Genomic DNA, 25,370 nt, shown 5'->3' with positions numbered 1-25,370 from the left:
ACGTCCGAATTCCTTCTGGAGAGCCATTTGTTACAAGTTGCTGGACGAATAATTGGCCATTCTTTCATTCATGGTGGTCCATGCCTGCTGGACTGAGTCCTGCAATCATACATGTTTTGCTTGGAGGTGTACCAGACACAGCCACCATATAAATTGAAGATTGCCCAGACATTGACATTAGAGAGACTATTACATTAGTAAGAATTTTCATTTTAAGTATGTGTGCACATGTTTATACTTAAAATTCACAAGGTGTGTTCTAGCTTGGGGGAACCAAAGATCTCACGGAAGAAGAAAATAATATCATTCTACAACTTGCAGTTTGCTGGGATCTTCCGGGGGTGACCAAGGAAACTAGGCGCTGGCTGATGGAGAAACTACTCCTTCACGCTCTAATAACTTGATTGATTTTTATTTTGTACATTCCCATTCTAGGTTCACAATTTGTTTTTTGTAATTAACTTAAAACTGGATTTCCATAAGTTAACTTTACTTTTAATTGTGTCAATTCCTATGTCTACTTGCTTAGTAATATTTTATTTACTTTTGTTATTCATTTAAAACAAAAATGACATTAGTTTAATCTATGAATTGTTCTGCTAGGTTATTGGCAGAACAACGAGGCAGGTGAAACAGCTGCAGAAGGGTCTTTAAGAAACTTCCATTTGGCCTCTCCTAAAGGAAAGAGAAGACGTGGTTCCTTTACTATTTCCAAGGGCCTCTGAATCTATGTATAGCTCTCAGGTATGTTACATTTTTTCACACTTGGATTGGAAATCTCAAATAAGTTATACCTGGATGTGTTTTCTTAGTTTAATAAAGTTTTTATTTAAAAAATAAGGTAACTGTAAAGCTTGTCTATTAGCAAGTATTAAAAGCAATCATCTTGAACTGGACTATGAGATGAAGTGGAATTAAAGATAGGTACTGAACCATTTCAATGTAGGAATTCAAAAGAAAAAAAAATGCCCAGTAAGATTCAATTATCTGCTTCAATCTGCAGTTAACTGTTTGTCTTCACTGATCTTTTTAAAGGTAATACTAGAAAGAATGACCTGGCCCACTCTCAGTGAGGAGGAGGAGAGGGATGACAAGGATGAAGATGATGAGTGTTCTCTGGAGACGAAATGTGGTATAACAGGATTCTTTAGGAGGTTTATTGAGAACAGTAAAATTCAACGTATTATAATGTAGAATTAGTTTTGTAACCATATCATCAATTCTGTATAGTAAATGTTGTATTTTTTTAAAAACAAGAAATTGTGCATGTGTTTAAATGCAAAGCATGATTAATTGTAGGCTTAATGTAGGTATTAAAACACTGCTCCTCAGTTAATTTCCTCACACTCTGTATGTGCTGTAATTGGCAAAAGTGAAACTCTGTTTATGCCATGACCACAAATTGTGTCACATGATATTGAGCAGGTTATACTGTTATTTTTAAGCTAGTAAGGCAAACTGGTAACTTGCTTGAAACAGAAGCTATGTTTTTACAGACTGAAAATGGAATAATCAGTTTAAGATTTGTATAATGTGTTAGTAACTCACATTTTCAATTGCCAGTACTCAAAACCATACAGTGAAATTTCAAAGGGAAAAAAACACTAATATTTTTTCCTTTTTCTTTAGTTTTTTTGTAGCATCACCAAAAGAGCTGAAAAGTCTTCTCCTGTTTTTGCGATAATAAATTGTTATAACACACACTCATCTTATTTTGTTTAATTCTATGTGGCACCAATACGCCTCCATATACGCCTGCATATATATAAATACACTCAAACCTGCTCAATATCACTCCTGTTAATGTCAGACTGCTTAAAGCATCAAATAAAAATGTCCTGGGCCCTGTGGGGTTGCAGCAGTGAGACAGGGTCTTAAAAACAAAACTCTAAATAAAAAAATTCTGTTTGGGGGTTTTCTTCTAATTCCAGAAGCGTAATGTTTTTGTTTTTTTACTGTTATTGGTTTCCTTGTGATAATGCAGCTCCTCTTATTGTCACCCTTGTTTTTCTCAGTCTCTGATATCTCAGTGATATTGAGAGTTTGGGATAACTGCCAATTCTACTAAACCTGGTTTTATTTTTATTGTGTTTGTCCTAATGTAGTGGTTTAAGGCCGTAGTTTCAGGAATCAGCATGTTCGTACAATACAGTCAAACCTGTATTAAGTCGTAACTGCATACTGGATAAGAAAAAAAAATAAAAATTAGAGGGAGAACCCCTGACACCCCACCTTCAACCAACCCCCGTCCACCCACTACCCCTGACTGTCCCCAATGAGACACCATATACTGTTTTTTTTGTTTGTTCAAAAACACTTGTGAATTGTTTTCATTTATTTTTGTAATAAAGTTACAATGTTTTGTAAAACGTATATGTCTGTGTCTAGTTTTCTAGTATTTCTGAGATTAATTGCACAGTTTCTATATAAATGCTCAAATCACACTCATTTTGATCTTCGGGATTGGGCAGTGATAAGACTTCTGTTGCTGTTAGCTGACGAGGAAATTGAATTTCAGGGACAGACACTCCCTCAGCATCATGATTGTGTGGTCCAGCCCAGTCAATCCCATATTCCTCATTAACCTTAAAAAATAAGATATGTAACTTTATGTTTTTCAAAAAATGGTGGCCTGTAGTAAATATTTCTTTTTGAATGCACACGAATGTCAGACCTGTAATGGCTGCGATAAACTAATGTTTAGTTGAGTCTTGACCTGAGCAAGAATGAAGTTCAAGTACTTTTAATTCTAACCGGTTCTGACCCGTCGTTTTTTATATTACCTGAGCAGGATCTTCTCCGGCCCATTCTGAGTTGTATCTCAGCCATAACTGGACTGGAGTCTGGTTACCTTCTGTTCTCAGTTTGTGATTATTCCAGCCGTCACTGAAGAAACCCAGGTGCTTCTGGATTTGTGGAAGGAAAGTCCAATGCAATGCATAAAGATGTGTTTCATTGTCTGGATTGAGCAGTCCCTCAGACTCCAGATTGTAGAAGATCTGATAGAACAGATACAGGACATTACTAAAAACATCCCTCTATAACCGTTCAATTCTAAAAATAAAAAAGTAAAATAATAACAAAAACATAACCAAGACCTCTCTTTTGTTGATATGTACAATTTATCTTTTCCTTACTGCTTCAGTATTTCAGTTAAAGTGCAACAAAAAATCAAAACATGCCCACCATGTGAATTAAAAGGGCCTGAATTATTCAATCTACTTCAGTTTAACAGCTTTAAGCTTCTGAAGGTGTCAGTTAAATTGATAATATAGTACCACTGACAAGGAGCATCATCCACCTGGTGTAATATTAAGTTGATATTTACCTCTGATTGTGCACACTTCGTCCAGTGATGTGTGAACTTCTGTTCCCCCCTCTGCTCTTCACCATGAAGTGTGCCACGTCTACATTTTCCCCACCTTTATCTGATCTCACCTGGGAAGGTAAGCCATACTGATCGACAGTTGAGGCTCGGTTGCTGGTGGCAGCTTTAAGGTAAACAATCAGCCGGCTAAACCCATCAATCCCTCCATGAATGACTATACGCCACCTGTATAACAAAGAGATATTTCAAAACAGCTACAGCTCACTATGATTCTGACATTTCATAGCTGTTGCTAAAAGTAATAAGGGTTTCTGAAACTTTAAAATTATTGTATTAGTGCAGCACAAGGTGAGTTCCTGTTTTCTTAATTTGGGGCAGTGGTTTTTAACACCTTCTTTAGGACTGCAATATAGGAAGTTTTAAAGATTTAAAATGTTTGATTTTTCATCATAAAATTACATTATTTAAAACAAGGCCAATATTACACAACATTTCAAAACAAGAATTTCACTTTTTAAAAATACATGAAGGCATTTCACTCAATTTGAATTTGTTTTGAGGATTTCAATGTGGACTGCCAGGTGAAATGCAATTACAAGGGTGACAAATTCAAGACAAACATGGTACCTAATGAGTTTGTGGTTTCCAGCGATATGCCACCGACAGTAGAGTGTGCATCAGAGTACCTTCTGGGTCAACTCCTCTTAAGGATTCCTGTACTCGAAATGCTGGTTACAAAAAAAAACATCAGGACAATGACATACACCCTTGTGCTAAATCACTTACAGGTCGATTTGTATTTTACAGCTTTTTAAACTCAAACTAAAATCTAAAACAATTGCACCTGCTTATTTTCAGTAAGATATTGTTACCTCCTGCCCGTCCATCTCGGTCGGCTTACTCACTGGCTTACCCCGGGCAGGTCGCTGCGCGAGTCTCGCAGATCGTTGGAGGGTGGATGGAGACCAAAGGCTTGCTTTATCCGGCGGCAGAAAATAAGGCACTGACTCAGCCAGTTTAACTGAAACCAACCGTTTATTAAGAAAACAATGTAACAGTACAGAGGTTGTATTCAGCACTGCAAGGCCCTCCGTGTAGTACACTCATACCGCAGCACAGTCCCGCAGTACAGTACCTCACCCTAACGCAGCTGGGAATCAGAGCGCGCCAATACTCCCGCTCCGAGTTTATATAACAAGGCTCCTTCCCGCCACACAAATGTAACAATTTCAGAGACAGAGGAGGGAGTGCTTGGGGGTTTCAATACATAAAACACAACCAATACATACAGTTGACAATACAAACACAGGAGATATTCACATACACTAGACCCCACTAGTATAACAATACCCCCTCCTTAAGGGTCAATCGTCCCGATGACACCAAATTGCATTAACACCACATTGCTCCCATTTGTATGGGTTTATTTATTTATTTTAACCTACAGGGCTACTCCCCATTGTACCTCCAAAGGCGGTCCTGATGAATAATTTTAGGTGTGGACCTGTTATCTTTCCTAATGCCATACACCACCTCATTTACTTTCTTACACACTGTATATGGCCCTTCCCAATCTTTTTGCAGTTTAGGTGACCTACCCTTGTACCTCCGTGGGTTATGAAACCACACTTTGTCTCCCACTTCATAAGTGTCAGCCACAGCTCTTACATCATAACGCCGCTTTACCTGGTCAGCAGCTGATTTTAAATTTTCCCTTACGAACCGGTGAACCCGCTCGAGAGACTGCTGCAGGCAATCAGCATAGTCCAGGGGATCCTCAAAGCTAAGAGACGCATCGGGAGTTCCATAAACGAGCCTCACTGGTGAACGGAGCTCCTGTGTCATTTCATGTTTAGCCGTTCTATAGGCGAACAACAGTAAGGGGATGTGAGTATCCCAATCCCGCTGGTTCTGATCTACAAACAGGGCTAACTGGTTTTTGAGAGTGCGTATGTACCTCTCCACCATGCCATCAGACTGAGGCCTTAGTGGCGTGGTGCGTGTTTTCCGCACACCCATCAGCTGACACACCCTGGAGAAAATCTCCGATTCAAAGTTGCGCCCCTGGTCTGAATGCAGTTCACCGGGCACGCCAAACCGAGTAAACATCTGAGAGACCAGTGTCTGGGCCACTGTGTTGGCATCCTGGGTAGGAATGGGGAAGGCTTCCGGCCATTTAGTTAGGTAGTCCATAGCAACCAGCAGATACTGATTACCAGACTCAGACCTTGGAAATGGGCCAGCGATGTCGACTGCTACACGCTGGAGCCGGTCCCCCACTACATACTGCTGCATTGGAGCATGGCCCCGCCTCCGTGGACCCTTCCTCGCTGCGCAGTCTGTACATTTCCTACACCACCTCTCACAGTCCTGCCGACACTTTACCCAATAGAAGCATTCCCTTACCTTCCCCAGGGTTTTGTCTACCCCAAAGTGCCCACCGGCTCGGGTGCTGTGAGCCAGGGTGAGCACTTCACTTCGCAGGGACCCTGGAACTAACAGCTGATACCTGCAGCGCCCACCCGAGGGAGCCTCCCACTTACGATACAGTAACCCGTCTTTTAGTTCTATACTATCCCAAATAGCCCAGTATGCTCTGACGTCTGAGCTGAGGTGTGACACACTTTCCCACCGTGGACGACCCCCATTCTCTTTCCAGCCAAACAGAGGATGAAAATCAGAATCAGCTTGTTGTGCAGCCCTCAGCTCTTCAGCACTGTGACCCTCAATAAGCTCCTCGGTCTGCCTTGCAGCAGCTCCACGTGTTAACCGGCACAGTGGCTCTGTAGCTGTATTACTTTCGCACTGGCCCTTCTGGTAGTCCCCTTTTCCAGCACCTCCCTCACAGCCCTTCTCAACCGTGGCAGCATGTTCCCCTCCCACCTTGCTACACTCCCGCTGCTCTACTCTCGAACAGAAGCTGCAATTAGTAACAGAACAGGGCCGCCTAGAGAGAGCATCAGCATTGCCATGCTTTACGCCCTGCCGGTGTAACACCTTAAACTCATACTGCTGCAGGTGTTGCAGCCACCTTGCAATCTGGCCCTCTGGGTGCTTGAACCTGAAAAGCCACTGTAAAGCAGAGTGGTCAGTACGTACAACAAAAGGTCGGCCATACAAATAATGATGGAAATGTGTGACACCTTTTACCACAGCTAGCAGTTCTTTGCGAGTGGTGCAGTAGTTCCTCTCCGGTGCTGTCAGGGTCTGGCTGTAGTAAGCTATGACCCTCTCCACTCCATCCTGGACCTGTGAAAGGACAGCTCCAACTCCCACGTCACTGGCGTCTGTGTCCAGGGTGAATGGGAGGTTAAATTGAGGGTAACCTAATAAAGGGGCAGAGCCTAAAGCCTGTTTGAGGTGAATAAAAGCACTCTCACATGCTTCACTCCAGTAGAACATCTGTCCCTTCTTTGTCAAAGCATGCAGCGGCTTAGCAATGTCTGCAAACGACCCAATAAACTTCCGATAGTAGGAGCATAAACCCAAGAAGCGGCGTATCTCAGTTACATTTACTGGCCTAGGCCAGTTGCTAACTGCTGCTATTTTGTTGGGGTCTGTAGCAACACCCTGTTCACTAACTATGTGTCCAAGATAAGCCACCTCCTTTTTAAACAGCTCACATTTAGCAGTGTTCAGTTTTAAACCAGCTTTCTTGAGTTTCTCAAACACTTGTTCTAAATTACTTAATGCCTGTGAAAATGTGCGTGCGTGCACCAGCACGTCATCAAGGTAAACAAGACAGACTTCCCATGGCAGGCCCACCAGCACCCTCTCCATAAGCCTTTCAAAGGTGGCTGGCGCATTACAGAGACCAAAGGGCATCACATTGAACTGGTACAAGCCCCGCCCAACTGTGAATGCCGTCTTCGCTCTATCAGCTTTGTCGACCTCCACCTGCCAATACCCACTCTTTAAATCAAGTGTGGAAAACCACACAGAACCACTCACTGCTTGAAGTGTGTCATCAATCCTCGGCAGAGGGTAAGAATCTTTCTCAGTAACCTCATTCAGCTTCCTATAGTCTACGCAGAATCTAGTGCTGCCATTCTTTTTCTTCACTAGTACTATAGGCGAGGCCCATGGACTACTGGAGTCCTCAATAACCCTCTGCCTCTTGAGGTCTCTAACAATGCTTTCCACCTCCCCTTGTTTAGCTATTGGGATCCTCCTAGGGGCCTGTTTAATTGGTGTTGCATTGCCAGTATTTATTTTATGTTTTACCAATGCAGTCCTACCAAAGTCATCCTCATCTTTGCAAAAAATATTGTGGTGCTCAATCAGAAATGCTTTAAGTTGTCTCTGTTGTTCCTCGTTTAGCTCAGCTCTGCTGCTTTCCCACAAACCTGTTAAGTAGTCAGGCAGTGTTCTGAGAACTAAACCACTTTTTAGTCTACGGCAATTCTTAAAATCACCACTGGGTGGCGGCTGGCTGCGTGAGCAGCACTCTGCGCTCTCGGCTTGTACAATTGTTGCTGCTTCCCATTCAGCTAACACTTGACCCTTTTTAATCACTTTGTCGGTGTAGGAGATATTTAACAGCCTTATGGGCACCGTTTTCGACTTTAGATCTACTACAGATCTTGCGACTAAGATGTCAGGGTAATCTTTGTTTTTAGGATCATTTTCGATTACGCCCCACTGCGAGATACAAGCTCTTTCGCAGTCTAACTCGGCCGCTACGAGTATCTCAGAGCCTGCAGGAACAGTAAGTCTACGCCCCGCTACAACACGCCCACAAAATGAGGGTTCTGATTCGGTCTGCGTGTGGCTTAATGCAAGCTCTGTGCCATTCAGTGACAGTACATTTCTTTGCATATCTAAAATCCCACGATGTGCCTGTAATAGATCCAAACCCATTAACAACTCGTCGGTAATATCAGCTACCCAGACCCTGTGATGAAAGGAGTATTGTCCAATCAGAAATTTTAGCTCGCCAGTCCTAGTTGCTGACGTAACATCTCCGGTTACAGTCTTAATGTTGCAAGTCTCCGGAGCACTACAATCTGATACTTTTGGTGCTATCTTCTCGAATAGCTTGGGACTCATTACAGTCAAATTTGATCCGGTATCTATTACGGCATCGACATGCAACCCTTCTATGACACAGCGGATAACCAAACCACACGCAGTCCCCAGTTTCCCAACCTTAAACACAGTTTTAGAGGCCTCCTTTACATTATTTCCCAGGTTCAGCCCCGCAACCTGGGAACTTAACAGTTTCAATTGCAGACATTGCTTTGTCCCCCGTTTCACCCTCCTTATTTCGATCTCTTTTGAATTTCTGACAAAATCTTTTTATGTGTCCTCGCTTATGGCAATAGTGACACTCGCCATCAAATTTAGCCGTTTTAGAGTTGCCCAAATCAATTATAGCCTTCCCCATGGCGTCCAATTTTTCTACCAAATTTGCCAACACCTCCCCTATAACCAGATCATTGTTACCTCCCATTCCCTTGCAAGCAGACTCACCAGTTGTCGAGTCATTCTGGTTTTGAGTGCGGCGAACGATGTGCTGAACCGGCTTCTTTTCACCAACGGTTGCGTAGATGCACTCTAGCTGAATCGCTTGATTGAGTACGTCGGTGAGTGTGCGAAAAGACCCCTCCCTCAGTCGGATTTTCAACTCCCGGTCCGGCAGCAAGCTGATGAATTTATCGATGAGCAAAGCATCTCTGCAGCTCTCCGGCACGTCAGCGAATGAAAGCGCGAAGAGACGTTGTAGATCCTGAGCAAAGTCAGCAAGGGACTCGTCTGGCTTTTTCTTCCTGGTGTCGTACTGGGCTTTGGCAAGTTCCTTCTGCGATCGCCCGTAGCGCAGAGCCAGGACATCCACCAGCCCCCTATAATCGGACGCAGCCTCCGTTTGCAGCAAGGTAAGTGTAGTCATAGCATCTCCGTCTAGACTGATAGCAAGCTGGGCACGCTTCTCACTGTCATTCCAGCCATTTAGTGCACTGACCGTCTCGAAGTGCTCGTAGGATGCTGCCCAGTCCATTTTCCCGTTAAACTTGCTTGGTTTAACTTTCTGTTGTGCAGACCCTGAAGCAGCAGCAGGAAGCGAGGTCCGCGGGCTCTGTTGTGCAGCGGGGTTGGAGAGCGCTGTAGTCGGCAGTCTTTCTAGCTGCTCGATCCTCTCCTTCAGCAGGTTCTGTTCGCCAACAGCGGCATTGCGAACCGCTTGTAATTTGTACTCGAAGCCTTCCAACTTCTCCCCGATTTTTCTGTGACCCTCTTCCATTTCGTCGCGGAGTTGGCTTGCAGTTTCTGCAATTTCGACTTTGCAAATCTGTTGGACAGCTTTAGTGCTAGTTTGTATATCGGATTTTAACTCGTTCTGACTATGTAGCAACTGCACCAGCATAGCCTTTAATTCGTCCATATCTCCCCTCTCTGTGCGATCTCCACTTCTGACACCAGTTGTTACCTCCTGCCCGTCCATCTCGGTCGGCTTACTCACTCGCTTACCCCGGGCAGGTCGCTGCGCGAGTCTCGCAGATCGTTGGAGGGTGGATGGAGACCAAAGGCTTGCTTTATCCGGCGGCAGAAAATAAGGCACTGACTCAGCCAGTTTAACTGAAACCAACCGTTTATTAAGAAAACAATGTAACAGTACAGAGGTTGTATTCAGCACTGTAAGGCCCTCTGTGTATTACACTCATACCGCAGCACAGTCCCGCAGTACAGTACCTCACCCTAACGCAGCTGGGAATCAGAGCGCGCCAATACTCCCGCTCCGAGTTTATATAACAAGGCTCCTTCCCGCCACACAAATGTAACAATTTCAGAGACAGAGGAGGGAGTGCTTGGGGGTTTCAATACATAAAACACAACCAATACATACAGTTGACAATACAAACACAGGAGATATTCACATACACTAGACCCCACTAGTATAACAATATTAACAGTTTCTAATTATAATAACCACTACTAATAGAGGTTACTCTTTGGTGTATGTTGGTTCGTTTTTGGTTCCACTTAGGAGTGGGTAAAACTAACAATACACCTTACTCTGAATCCGAATGCCTCATGATTTCAGGTGACCGAGCATCATTTTGTAACCAGTATTGGGTGGTTATGATGGATTTCAGAAACAATACCATCCAGCTCATCGTCACCCAGAATTGAATACAAGTCTGAAACTCTATTGGCAAAAACAACAAAAACAAAAACACTTCTGAAACAGTCATCAAGAAATAAATCGTAAACCCAGTGTGTGCATGTCGCTCTTTATTACCTAACAGTATTCTCTTCCATTCTTCTCTGTGTGCATGTCGCTCTTTATTACCTAATAGTATTCTCTTCCATTCTTCTCTGTGTGCATGTCGCTCTTTATTACCTAACAGTATTCTCTTCCATTCTTTTCTGTGTGCATGTCGCTCTTTATTACCTAACAGTATTCTCTTCCATTCTTCTCTGTGTGCATGTCGCTCTTTATTACCTAACAGTATTCTCTTCCATTCTTCTCTGTGTGCATGTCGCTCTTTATTACCTAACAGTATTCTCTTCCATTCTTCTCTGTGTGCATGTCGCTCTTTATTACCTAACAGTATTCTCTTCCATTCTTCTCTGTGTGCATGTCGCTCTTAATTACCTAACAGTATTCTCTTCCATTCTTCTCTGTGTGCATGTCGCTCTTTATTACCTAACAGTATTCTCTTCCATTCTTCTCTGTGTGCATGTCGCTCTTTATTACCTAACAGTATTCTCTTCCATTCTTCTCTGTGTGCATGTCGCTCTTTATTACCTAATAGTATTCTCTTCCATTCTTCTCTGTGTGCATGTCGCTCTTTATTACCTAATAGTATTCTCTTCCATTCTTCTCTGTGTGCATGTCGCTCTTAATTACCTAACAGTATTCTCTTCCATTCTTCTCTGTGTGCATGTCGCTCTTTATTACCTAACAGTATTCTCTTCCATTCTTCTCTGTGTGCATGTCGCTCTTTATTACCTAACAGTATTCTCTTCCATTCTTCTCTGTGTGCATGTCGCTCTTTATTACCTAACAGTATTCTCTTCCATTCTTCTCTGTGTGCATGTCGCTCTTTATTACCTAACAGTATTCTCTTCCATTCTTCTCTGTGTGCATGTCGCTCTTTATTACCTAACAGTATTCTCTTCCATTCTTCTCTGTGTGCATGTCGCTCTTTATTACCTAACAGTATTCTCTTCCATTCTTCTCTGTGTGCATGTCGCTCTTTATTACCTAACAGTATTCTCTTCCATTATTCTCTGTGTGCATGTCGCTCTTTATTACCTAACAGTATTCTCTTCCATTCTTCTCTGTGTGCATGTCGCTCTTTATTACCTAACAGTATTCTCTTCCATTCTTCTCTGTGTGCATGTCGCTCTTTATTACCTAACAGTATTCTCTTCCATTCTTCTCTGTGTGCATGTCGCTCTTTATTACCTAACAGTATTCTCTTCCATTCTTCTCTGTGTGCATGTCGCTCTTTATTACCTAACAGTATTCTCTTCCATTCTTCTCTGTGTGCATGTCGCTCTTTATTACCTAACAGTATTCTCTTCCATTCTTCTCTGTGTGCATGTCGCTCTTTATTACCTAACAGTATTCTCTTCCATTCTTCTCTGTGTGCATGTCGCTCTTTATTACCTAACAGTATTCTCTTCCATTCTTCTCTGTGTGCATGTCGCTCTTTATTACCTAACAGTATTCTCTTCCATTCTTCTCTGTGTGCATGTCGCTCTTTATTACCTAACAGTATTCTCTTCCATTCTTCTCTGTGTGCATGTCGCTCTTTATTACCTAACAGTATTCTCTTCCATTCTTCTCTGTGTGCATGTCGCTCTTTATTACCTAACAGTATTCTCTTCCATTCTTCTCTGTGTGCATGTCGCTCTTTATTACCTAATAGTATTCTCTTCCATTCTTCTCTGTGTGCATGTCGCTCTTTATTACCTAATAGTATTCTCTTCCATTCTTCTCTGTGTGCATGTCGCTCTTTATTACCTAATAGTATTCTCTTCCATTCTTCTCTGTGTGCATGTCGCTCTTTATTACCTAATAGTATTCTCTTCCATTCTTCTCTGTGTGCATGTCGCTCTTTATTACCTAACAGTATTCTCTTCCATTCTTTTCTGTGTGCATGTCGCTCTTTATTACCTAACAGTATTCTCTTCCATTCTTCTCTGTGTGCATGTCGCTCTTTATTACCTAACAGTATTCTCTTCCATTCTTCTCTGTGTGCATGTCGCTCTTTATTACCTAACAGTATTCTCTTCCATTCTTCTCTGTGTGCATGTCGCTCTTTATTACCTAACAGTATTCTCTTCCATTCTTCTCTGTGTGCATGTCGCTCTTTATTACCTAACAGTATTCTCTTCCATTCTTCTCTGTGTGCATGTCGCTCTTTATTACCTAACAGTATTCTCTTCCATTCTTCTCTGTGTGCATGTCGCTCTTTATTACCTAACAGTATTCTCTTCCATTCTTCTCTGTGTGCATGTCGCTCTTTATTACCTAACAGTATTCTCTTCCATTCTTCTCTGTGTGCATGTCGCTCTTTATTACCTAATAGTATTCTCTTCCATTCTTCTCTGTGTGCATGTCGCTCTTTATTACCTAACAGTATTCTCTTCCATTCTTCTCTGTGTGCATGTCGCTCTTTATTACCTAACAGTATTCTCTTCCATTCTTCTCTGTGTGCATGTCGCTCTTTATTACCTAACAGTATTCTCTTCCATTCTTCTCTGTGTGCATGTCGCTCTTTATTACCTAACAGTATTCTCTTCCATTCTTCTCTGTGTGCATGTCGCTCTTTACTACCTAACAGTATTCTCTTCCATTCTTCTCTGTGTGCATGTCGCTCTTTATTACCTAACAGTATTCTCTTCCATTCTTCTCTGTGTGCATGTCGCTCTTTATTACCTAACAGTATTCTCTTCCATTCTTCTCTGTGTGCATGTCGCTCTTTACTACCTAACAGTATTCTCTTCCATTCTTCTCTGTGTGCATGTCGCTCTTTATTACCTAACAGTATTCTCTTCCATTCTTCTCTGTGTGCATGTCGCTCTTTATTACCTAACAGTATTCTCTTCCATTCTTCTCTGTGTGCATGTCGCTCTTTATTACCTAACAGTATTCTCTTCCATTCTTCTCTGTGTGCATGTCGCTCTTTATTACCTAACAGTATTCTCTTCCATTCTTCTCTGTGTGCATGTCGCTCTTTATTACCTAACAGTATTCTCTTCCATTCTTCTCTGTGTGCATGTCGCTCTTTATTACCTAACAGTATTCTCTTCCATTCTTCTCTGTGTGCATGTCGCTCTTTATTACCTAATAGTATTCTCTTCCATTCTTCTCTGTGTGCATGTCGCTCTTTATTACCTAACAGTATTCTCTTCCATTCTTCTCTGTGTGCATGTCGCTCTTTATTACCTAACAGTATTCTCTTCCATTCTTCTCTGTGTGCATGTCGCTCTTTATTACCTAACAGTATTCTCTTCCATTCTTCTCTGTGTGCATGTCGCTCTTTATTACTTAACAGTATTCTCTTCCATTCTTCTCTGTGTGCATGTCGCTCTTTATTACCTAATAGTATTCTCTTCCATTCTTCTCTGTGTGCATGTCGCTCTTTATTACCTAACAGTATTCTCTTCCATTCTTCTCTGTGTGCATGTCGCTCTTTATTACCTAATAGTATTCTCTTCCATTCTTCTCTGAATTGTTCTTTCAGACACGGACATCAAGTTGGAAATGTCGGAGGCAGTCACACCAGACTGTATGTAATATTCGATTGCACTGACTGATGTATCTAAGTAAGGAAGTCCAGGATCGCCATTCTTCATCACTCCCAATGCATTTTCACAGCGGTATCCCACAACATCATATTGTTGAACTCTGAGTCTGTGCAGACTTTCTTCCAGATTAGCTAATACGACAGGGTCTATATCATCACCTGTAACTGCTGACACTTGTCCTAATCGCTCCAGCAACCATTCAACACGGTAGAGAATATAGTCCTGAGACACAGAGTTTGCATCTATGTGATTAGCAAGAATCAACAGGTCTCTTCAAATAATATTGCAATATTGAGCCATTTTTATAAATACTTTGCTGAAAAAAAAAACAATTGCGCCACAGGACTTTGATTAAGTCAAACTTAACCAAATGCCAAATGGGTAAAACAGTGGGCGGCATCAACTACTCCATTGGCTAATTATTGAAAAAGAAAAAGAAATATGGAGACCACATCGAAAAAGAAAAAGAAATACGGAGACCACATCGAAAAAGAAAAAGAAATACGGAGACCACATCGAAAAAGAAAAAGAAATACGGAGACCACATCGAAAAAGAAAAAGAAATACGGAGACCACATCGAAAAAGAAAAAGAAATACGGAGACCACATCGAAAAAGAAAAAGAAATACGGAGACCACATCGAAAAAGAAATATCGAAATAAATAAATGAATGAATAAATAAATGAATAAATAAATAAATCTCGAAATAAGTAAATAAATGCCTGTGTATTTATGTATTTATTTCAATATTTATTTATTTATTCATTTATGCATTTATTTCTAATTGAGGCAGGGAATATCCTCCATAATGTAGCACGAATAAATGACAATTTAAGCAACATTTTTGACTATTTTTGTGTCCAGTTCCACCACCCCAGTGATAAAGCACGAACCAAACATAACGTTAGGATGTATTGCATTTGTACAGACAATTTAAAAAAACTGCTGATGTTTAACAGACAGATAAAGCTAAAGCAGTGGCATTGGTGGTATAGTGGTGAACATAGCTGCCTTCCAAGCAGTTGACTCTCAAAAGCATGTGTTAGTTATTCACTTAATCCGTTAATATATTAGCAGCAATTGTAAAACCAGCATATACTATAGCTAGGATAATAAGTAATAGTGGCAGGATAATTGTAGCAGGTTAATAAATAGTATACATAGTATAAACTAATAAACGACTCTTTAATATTACAATATATAAATATAGGGTGCAAATAAAAATGTCAATTAATAAGCATAATACATGTTAACAAGTGGCTCTCACAACACATTAACCGATGATGTGTTACAAAAGGTAAGTACAATGCACCGTTAGCAGCGTTGTAAACAATAGCAGCATTCAAGTTGAGTATCAATAACTCGTTAGAAACATGTTCAAATAATAGCAGCACTCAAGGTGTATGTATGGTTAGCTCATTAGCATATTTTGTTATCAAAAACCAGCCCCAAAAACGCAATAGCAGCAATCAAGGTAAGTATCACTACTTCTTAAACAACAGGTTAAAATAGAGAGGGGAGGGATAAGCCATGCACACCACATAGACACAATGTAATGTTAATACAAATCATATTTTGTTTCCAAAATGGGTCGTCAGCGGGAACAGTCGACACTTTGGAGCAGCAGGAGCGACGGGCCATGTGCCCCACAGGACATCGCCGTTGGTTCCATGGTGTAATGGTTAGCACTCTGGACTCTGAATCCAGCGATCTGAGTTTAAATCTCGGTGGGACCCAACTGTGGGTTTCTTTTCTTTTAAAAAAGAAAATCCCGTGAATGTGACTTTTGTCATTTTGAAACTGAAGCGTGCGATCGGACACGTGAAATCAATGGAGATTTCAATTCCTACAACAGCCCACAAAACACAACTGGTGGAACTCGAACCCACAACCTTTGAATCACTTCTCAGTGTTTGATTTGAAGCCCAACATTATCCATTGCGCCACAGAGCCTCCCGCAGGGGGTATCACGCTAGTTCTGTGTAGTCCTACAAATTGACTAGTAGTTTCACTTGACACTTCATTTTGCTGACATGGATTTCAGGCGTGTCGTGAAATCCCCTTTCAGCTTCCCTGGTGATCTAGTGGTTAGGTGGCGACGCTCTCACCGCTGCGGCCTGGGTTAGATGAAGTAGCATTCTGCGTGAAAGAAATGCTATCAAATCAACAACCAAAGGAGCATTTTCTCTCTGTTTTTGTTTCGTGCAAGCAGCCCGCCTTCGCTGGGCTCAACCAGAACCTAGATCGCCAATTGCGCAGCAGGTAAATATTGTTAGGTCACATTTAAAAGTATTGTAAGTTCACATTTAAAAGTAGTGTTAGCAGCATGTTTAAGCAAAAGCAGCATTATATGTACGTATCACTACTTTGTTATCAACAGGTTAGGTAATGGCAGCATTCAAGCAAGTGTCAATGGACCATTCATTGCATTAAATAATAGCAGCATTCGAGATGAATCGATTTGTTGGCGACACATTTAGCATTAGTAATGTTCAAACGAGTAACCTTAGCAGCATGTTAAAAAAGGTAATCGAAGAGTACTTGTGAGAATAACCCAACTCTTTCAAGGTTAATTAGCTCAAATGGGCAGCAGTGTGCAGTGGTTAGGGCTCTGGACTCTTGACCAGAGGGTCATGGGTTCAATCCCCAGTGGAGGACACTGCTGCTGTACCCTTGAGCAAGGTACTTTACCCAGATTGCTCCAGTAAAAACCCAGCTGTATAAATGGGTAATTGTATGTAAAAATAATGTGTAAAAAAATTATGTATTTGAAGGTAAAAAATAATGTGATATCTTGTAACAATTGTAAGTTGCCCTGGATAAGGGTATCTGCTACGAAATAAATAATAATAAATGGTAGAGCTCTCGCTTAGCACATGAGAGATAGCAGGAAGTCTCCATGAATTCAGCTTTTTCTTTTAATTGGCTGACAGACGAGAAATGTTTAATACCGCCCTTTGTGCCACTTTGACTGACTCAGTGACCTAACAAATGTCTCAACTGTTGCGTCACCCATGAGAGTGTCCTTAGTTTCGTCTTCCCAGGAAGTTACACCCGTTGCCGTTAGTATTTTCAATGGTAATAAAGGCATGGGGTACCTTTACCAATTCATATTAGCTACTTCTTTGAGAAATGAAGACACATCTAGGACAGGTTTAAGGTTTTACATTTTTTTCTTTCCCCTCCCCTCTACACAGGAACTTAGAATTTCGTGCTGTTGACCACGGCCCCCAGATGAACAAACAAGGACCACAACCAGATATACAATCTCACATCCATCCAGCCACTATCATTCCGCTTCTCCTGGTGAGGGTTGCGGCGTATACAATCTTATTTTTTTTAATTATAGAATTTACACTCAAAAGCATGTGTTAGTTATTCACTTAATCTGTTAATATATTAGCAGCAATTGTAAAACCAGCATATACTATAGCTAGGATAATAAGTAATAGTGGCAGGATAATTGTAGCAGGTTAATAAATAGTATACATAGTATAAACTTATAAACAACTCTTTAATATTACAATATACACTGAGTGTACAAAACATTTGGAACACCTGCTTTTTATGTTAGCTAGCAAGGTTCGGGGGGCGTGGAGCTGGGGGGGGCGCTAATCTCTAATCTTTCAATTTTCTAATCTCCAGTTAATTAGTTCTATTTACTATTTAAGACCTGATCACCTGCACCTTTTCTGTCTAGTGTTTCGTTTTTGTAGCAAACGCGCAGACGCCGTCGTTTCGTGCTTCATCGCTAATATCTAAACTTCGTTGCCTCGCTCACGCAGGTCGTTTCTCTGCACAGCGCTGCCAAGATATTATCAATCATTTTCTTACCTGCTCAGGTGATATATCTTTTCATTCAGCTTCTCTTTTCGGCTCCAAGAGCTCCGACGTTACTCTTTCCTGTTCCATCCGGTCTCCACCTCGGCATCATAGCCGTCCAAAGCGCAGCTCCATTACTCAACTTGTCTGTAACTTTATCAGAAAGTCTGGTCCTCCGTTAAACTTTCAAGCTCCTTCGACATTCCCGTTGTCTGCGATTGCCTTACCTTAGCTCTATTTAATTCTACTACGAAGTTTTGTCAGCGGAATCTTTCTTTACTCCTCGCCTGCAATCAGGCGCCCCTCCCTCGATCCCACTGAGCCAGCACAATTACCGTTTCATCAGAAGATCCTGCCCTGGACCTCCATCAGCTACGTTCAACATTTTAAAGATGTATCCAGCCCATTCTAAACTCAATTTAACTAGTGGCGGCTCGTGACTCGACTGGTCACAACATTCTCTAACTACACTATTGTACTGTAACTTTTCCACCGGCGCCTCACAGGCTATGGTTACCACGGCAACGCCCTTATTGAGTGACTGCGGGGAGTGGTAAGTTGTCATGGTGACCAGGCAGCTTCATCAGGCTCTGCGTGCTCTGCGCCTCAGCACTGCAATCTTCCGGCTTCCTGTTGCTGCGCTTTCACAACTGGCGGAGACGAATTCAACGCGCCGAACCATAACATCTAAATATTGCGTTAACTTATTTATATTCATGACTATCTGTCCTAAACATGTCTAGAATATTTATTATTCAAATCTAAAGGAATAAGCAAATGTTGTTCTACATAGACAAGGATTTTAATCGTAGTAACTTCATAGAGTCTACCCTGATTCACTCAAGTCAATAATGTAATTCCAATCATAACCTCTGGATGGCAGTATAATACCACAAGCTCTCTCTCTATACATTAAACTAGTTTGGTTTCGCTGCAAAGCTCGGACACTACTATTCCCGCAGTTCTCGCTCGGATTGATTCTCGAGAGTTCCCTCCTGCCTCATCCTCTGTCTATCTATATCAAATTCTTCAATTTCAACTCTTACCCCCCCTCACCCCGCCCCTTTGAGGCGGACTGCTCCCGACCAAATCAATAGATTTTTCAACAGCCTCAGAGCAGCGGATTCTTCATCCTCTTAGGTTCTACAGCGGCCTCAGCTCTATGTATTCTCCATCTCTGGCTTCATCTAAATCACTTTAACTCACAGTCCAATATCCACCGCATTCAGCAGATGTCTGTGCTCTACAGCAGATCATCACACTACCGATGGCAATCCACCATTCACTATTACAGATCCCTGCTTCAGCAGATATCTGCGTTCTGCAGCAGACCACCACGCTCTACCAATGGCAGTCCACCATTCACAATAACAGATCACTGCTTCAGCAGATCTCTCTCTCTCTCTCTCTCTCTCTCTACAGCAGACCACAGCTCATTATTGACAGCATTTCTTTGTTTACTTCCTCAGATCTCTGCACCGTCCAGCAGATCCCGTCCTCTACTGTTAATTGCTCCTCACTGCAGCAGATCTCTGCTCCCTCTTCAGATCTACTCAGATTATAGCATGCAAGTTGCTTTAGTTCAGTCTAAATCTGTACCTGCACTACTCCAGATCTTTCAACGCTTCCGCTTTCCTCCAATACGCAGATCGTGGAAGCATTCCGCAGTCAAGGCTAACCCTAATCCCCATCTGATCAAAAATACGAGGTGCTTGTCTTTCTCAGCAATCTATTTATATGTCCACAGATCCTCTCAAATATTACAGCATTAATACATGGTGAGAGACGCGGTGAGACTGGAAATCTGTCTTGTTTATGAGTAAAGGAGTTCCACTCTAGGAGAATATCTGGAGTTGTGAAACCCAGTCTCTCAATGTGAGTTCACCTTTTCCATTTCAAGCAGACATGATAGTAGCAGACCGCAGATCGATCCCGTATTAACTGACACATAGGATAGTCAACATCTCATCTCTGCCCTCCATTCCAGTAAATGGAGCACAAAGCGTGCTGAGCCTCCCCAGCAGTCGATTTACACACGTTCGTTCAGATCCAGCTGCTACCTCAACTGTCAGTTCCAGCTCCCCTTCGGCCTCCACTTTTAGTGTTCAAGTTCCGTCGACTGGTCCCGTCTGCTGCGTGCCCCCCCCCCCCCCCCCCCGCCCGATTCACCAGCTGTCATTTGACTGAATCATACTCTCAGTAACCTCCTTCAATCTGCTCAGCATTTCATATCTGCAGCTCTCTCCCTCCTTCGACAGCTTCATATTGTACAGCTTGGTCAGTGTTTTAAACGTTCTGTGCCAGAATCGGATTCATCCTATTCCTTCAAATCAAACCAGATCACGGCTTTCATCGTCCAGCTAGGGATTTTTTATTTTATTTTTTTTCTTCCCACCATTCTCTCCATACCAGTAGTTTGTCTGACTCTTCGTGGAATCTTCAAAGTCCCCCCCCCCCCCCCCGCCCGCTGCACCTTCCCGCCTGCCCATATCAATAGACATTCTCTTTCACTCATCTCTACTCTTCGGAAAGTTTGCTTGTCCCCTTACGAAGATCTCCTCATGGAGACCATCTGCCTAACAGCTGATTCTTAAGAGCCTTCCCCTCTGCCTCACCTTCCCGCTGTCCGCATCAATGACCATTCTCAGTTTGCTCATTCTTCTCTTCTGAAACGCCACTTCTCCCCATACAAGGATCTACCTATGGAGACCATCTGCATCTGAGCCCTCTTCGGTCTCCTTAGGAGCTCAGAATCCACAGTTCTAATTTACTCCATCATTCAGTCGTGTACCTACAGACGGATCCATTTCAGCGCGGTCAGTTAATTCAGCTGTCAAGCAGATTCCCCTATTTGCCCCTTATTTTCAAAGTCAAGGTATCTCATCTGCTTCTCGGCCATGGGCCACTGCTCCTCTTCCGCAGTAGATTATTACGTTCAGAACTCGCTGTTTCTTTTGCTTCTAATTTACTTCACCATTCGGTCGTACCTCCAAGAGGGATCAATTTCAACGTGGTTAGTCCATTCAGCTGTCAAGAAGAGTCCCTTATCTGCCCCTTTCATCAGCAAGGTATCTCCCCAGCAAACCCCCCTCCCCCCCCCCTCCCCAGGACCCTCAGTTCATTGATTCCTCTCGCTCCTATCATCACTCATCGCTGGTTCTCACCCACCTTCCACCCTCCAGAGCAAGCCTCCCTCCTCTACTCCACCCCCTTATTGATTTCTCTCGCTCCTAGGATCACTCGTCACTGGATTCCAACCTACCTCGCCTCCAGAGCGGGCCTCCCCCCCAATCATTCCGTATGCACAGCCCCCTCTGCTGCGAGGGCCAACATCACTCACAGCCTTCTTCGGCTTCCTCAGAAGCTCAGAATACACAGTTTCTTCAGCTTCAAGCTTCCCTGCAGCGACGAAGATCTCCTAATCAGCCCACCTCTCCACCCTCCTTTCTAGAGCAGGCCTCCCTCCTCAGCTGTATTCTCCCCATTCATTTCGTATAGGTGCAGCTACCTCCGCTGCAAGAGCCAGCATCAACCACAGTCTGATTAAGACCATGGGCTGCTGGTCCTCTTCTGCAGTAGATTTATTACGTTCATTCATCTCCTCCGATATAGTTGCAGCCCATTTTAAAATCGCTAGCAAGCCCGGAGTGGGGGCTACCTGTTCGCCGGGGCCACCAGAGGTTTTATGCGTTGGCATGTGCTGTCTTGTTTGTCTCATGGTGTGGGAGTTTTCGTGAGGTGCCGGGGGTCCATCTTTTGGGGGGCAAGTGAGGCTCACTTCCCCGACCTCAGGGCTAGGCAGCCGCCTCCCTTACCTTCAGGGGTTCTCACCGCGTGAGTCAGAGCGGACCCCCGGCCAAACTCTGTCCTGTCGCAGCTCCTGCGCTCATCTCACTCGAGGCTCTCTTCTATTCTGCCTCTCTTCAGGACGTGGTCACTCGTGCCGAGTCCTATACTAACCTCAATGCTCTGTCCTTATTTTCAGGTCCCAGGCAGCGTGATGTCTCGGCCAATCAGGGGTTTTACGAGCGCCCCTTACATAAGCCTCAAATGCTGGGTACCTCTCTCATCTCCTCCCGAGGGGTGGCTTTTCAAGTCTAACCCTCATATGTGCTTTCAGGTTGCCGGGTCCTCCACCCCTGGGAAGTTGACAGCGTCGGCCCCAGTCGACGACCTCTTTTCTATCCCGTTTCCGGTTGCCGGGTCCTCCGCCCCTGGGATGTCGACAGCGTCGGCCCCAGTCGGTGACCTCTTTTCTATCCTGTTTCCGGTTGCCGGGTCCTCCGCCCCTGGGATGTCGACAGCGTCGGCCCCAGTCGGTGACCACATTCTGTCCTACTAACTGCTCCTTGCTGCTTCTTCTGCCTTATCTTTCCCCCCCAGCTCACGCCCAGTGAACCATGAAATAGACTGACGAGGTGAATCCAGGTGAAAGTATAGATGAAGGGGAGACAGGTTAAAGAAGGATTTTTAAGCCTTGACACAATTGAGACATGGATTGTGTATGTGTGCCATTCAGAGGGTAAATGGGCAAGACAAAATATTTAAATGCCTTGGAACAGGGTATGGTAGTAGGTGCCAGGCGCGCCGGTTTGAGTGTGTCAATAACTGCAATGCTGCTGGGTTTTTCACGCTCAGCAGTTTCCCGTGTGTATCAAGGATGGTCCACCACCCAAAGGACATCCAGCCAACGGCAGGCCAGTGGTCAAAAACGGCTCATTGATGAAAGAGGCCAAAGGAGGCTGACACGAATTGTGCAGAGCAACAGACGGGCTACAGTTAGTCAACTGACAGTCCAGTACAACATTGGTGCCAAAAGACCCGTAAAAGAATGCACAACTCGTCGTACCTTGACACGAAAAGGGTAAGGCAGCTGACGACCTAACAGAGTTCCACTTCTTTCAGCAAAACACAAGAAACTGCGGACACTGGAGGATTGGAAAAACATTGCCTGGTCTGATGAATCCCAGTTCCTGCTGTTTCACGCTGATGGGAGGACTAGGGTATGGAGAAAACCACATGAGTACATGCATCCATCATGCCGCGTGTCAACATTGCAGGCTGGTGGTGGTGGTGTGATGGTGTGGGGTATGTTTTCATGGCACACATTGGGACCCTTGCTAAAAGTGAAGCAACGTTTGAATGCAACAGGATATCTGAACATCATTGCCAATCAGGTGCATCCCTTCATGGCAGCAGTGTATCCATCTGCTAATGGATTTTTTCAGCAGGATAATGCCCCATGCCACAAGGCTAGGATTGTTCAGGAATGGTTCCACAAACATGACAGTGAATTCAGCTTACTGCAGTGGCCTGCCCAGTCACCAGATCTCAATCCAATTGAGCATCTGTGGGATGAGATGGAACGAGCTATTCGGAGTAGAGATCCACTACCAGCCAACTTGACACAACTGTGGGAAGCATTGGAGTCAACATGGGCCAGCATCCCTGTGGAACACTTTCGACACCTTGTAGAGTCCATGCCTCGACGAATTGAGGCTGTTCTGAGGGCAAAAGGGGGTGCTAATGTTTTGTACACTCAGTGTATATATATGGGGTGCAAATAAAAATGTCAATTAATATGCATAATACATGTTAACAAACGGCTCTCCCAACACATTAACCAATGATGTGTTACAAAAGGTAAGTACAATGCAGCGTTGTAAACAATAGCAGCATTCAAGTTGAGTATCAATAACTCGTTAGAAACATGTTCAAATAATAGCAGTATGGTTAGCTCATTAGCATATTTTGTTACCAAAAAACAGTCCCCAAATACAAAATAGCAGCAATCAAGGTAAGTATCACTACTTCGTAATCAACAGGTTAAAATAGAGAGGGGAGGGATAAGCCATGCACACCACATAGACACAATGTAATGTTAATACAAGTCATATTTTGTTACCAAAAAAGAGCTTCATGGGTCACCAGTGGGAACATTCGACGCTTTGGAGCAGCAGGAGCGACGGGCCATGTGCCCCGCAGGACATCGCCGTTGGTTCCATGGTGTAATGGTTAGCACTCTGGACTCTGAATCCAGCGATCCGAGTTCAAATCTCGGTGGAACCATGCTTTTAAGCTATCGGTTTGGCACCAAAAAAATAACTATATGGATAGGTTTCCTTTCAAACCAACACATGCTTTCAATTCCTACACCACCCCCCCAAAAATACAGCTCTGGTGGGAATCAAACCCACAACCTTCAAATAACTTCTCAGTGTTTGACTAGAAGTCCAACGCTCTATCCATTGCACTGGAGAGGCTCCCATGGGATGGTATCACGCTAGTGCTACCTAGTCCTGCAAATTGACTAGTCGTTTCACTTGACAGTTTATTTTGCTAACATGCATTTCAGGCATGTCGTGAAGTCCACCTATCAGCTTCCCTGGAGGTCTAGTGGTTAGGATTCGGTGCTGTTATTGCAGTGGCCTGGGTTCGATTCTCTGTTAGGGAACACTTCTGTTTGTATTCTGTTGCACTCTTTGCTTTCTCCATTCTTGCTGCAAAGGCCTAAGCCGTTGACACAAGAAGTAAATTTTAATCCGTCTTGCTCAAGTATAGATTGCTGTTTTTGCTCTGTGTTTCTAATTAGGTTGAGCATGAGATGGAGGTTCCATGGTGTAATGGTTAGCACTCTAGACATTGAATTCAGCAATCTGAGGTCAAATCTCAGTGAAGCCATGCTTTTAAGCTATCAGTTTGGCACAAAATATAAAGCCTATATGAGAAAATATATATAAAAAATAATAATAATAAAAATAATAATAATAATAATAATAATAATATATAGTGTGGATCCATTATACTTACAAATCCTGAAGAGGATCCAATCCATCTTCAATGCTGCTTCAGACACTGAATCAGCACTCTCCAAACCAGGAAGTTGATAATTTTCACAATCACTTTCACTCCTATCCATCTCTTCCAAAACTTCAGAAAGACTGAATCTACTTTGTTTAGGATGCTTTGGAACACTGCTCGACATTTTGTTCGATTTTACAAATTTTATAAATTGAAAAATGATCAGAAAATGTTATAAAACCGTGATCCGTTGTGCGTACTGCTGCGCACTCGGTTGCAATAGATAGGGGTATGTTTACTGCACAGATCGATTACTCTGTAATGGATTGGGCTACAAACAAAGTCAAGGTATCATTGGACAGCTTGTGACCTCCCCTACAACATAATCAGGGAGGTTTCACCATCATCAGACAGCTGTAAGACCAGAGCAGCAAAACGCACAGCTAGTCGATTGCAGCTGTTTTAGAAGCATGTGATACAAGTCACATTGCCAAGGGGATATCTCAGCGGTGAAATGACGGATTCGAAAAATTCCTTCGCTGTTTGACGGTAGGAAAACAACGATTTTGATATTGAATCAGCTTTTTTTTCTCTTTTGCTTTTGTAATAATATTACAAATGATTTATGAAATATAATGTGTAATTGCAGTACCAT

The 25,370-nt window shown here is 43.0% G+C and overlaps 2 non-coding genes across 2 annotated transcripts; both read left to right on the top strand.

The window, feature by feature from the left end:
• The first annotated feature begins 15,756 nt into the window (after positions 1 to 15,756).
• trnaq-cug (transfer RNA glutamine (anticodon CUG)) lies at positions 15,757 to 15,828 on the top strand. Its single transcript has one exon. It is a non-coding gene; the product is annotated as a tRNA-Gln (tRNA).
• An 8,083-nt stretch (positions 15,829 to 23,911) lies between these two features.
• Positions 23,912 to 23,983, top strand: trnaq-cug (transfer RNA glutamine (anticodon CUG)). Its single transcript has one exon. It is a non-coding gene; the product is annotated as a tRNA-Gln (tRNA).
• Positions 23,984 to 25,370: the final 1,387 nt, after the last annotated feature.

This window comes from Acipenser ruthenus, chromosome 39, assembly GCF_902713425.1.
Source record: "Acipenser ruthenus chromosome 39, fAciRut3.2 maternal haplotype, whole genome shotgun sequence".
NCBI lineage: Eukaryota > Metazoa > Chordata > Actinopteri > Acipenseriformes > Acipenseridae > Acipenser > Acipenser ruthenus.
Note: the sequence above shows the minus strand (reverse complement) of the source record. Positions and strands in the feature narration are given on the sequence as shown.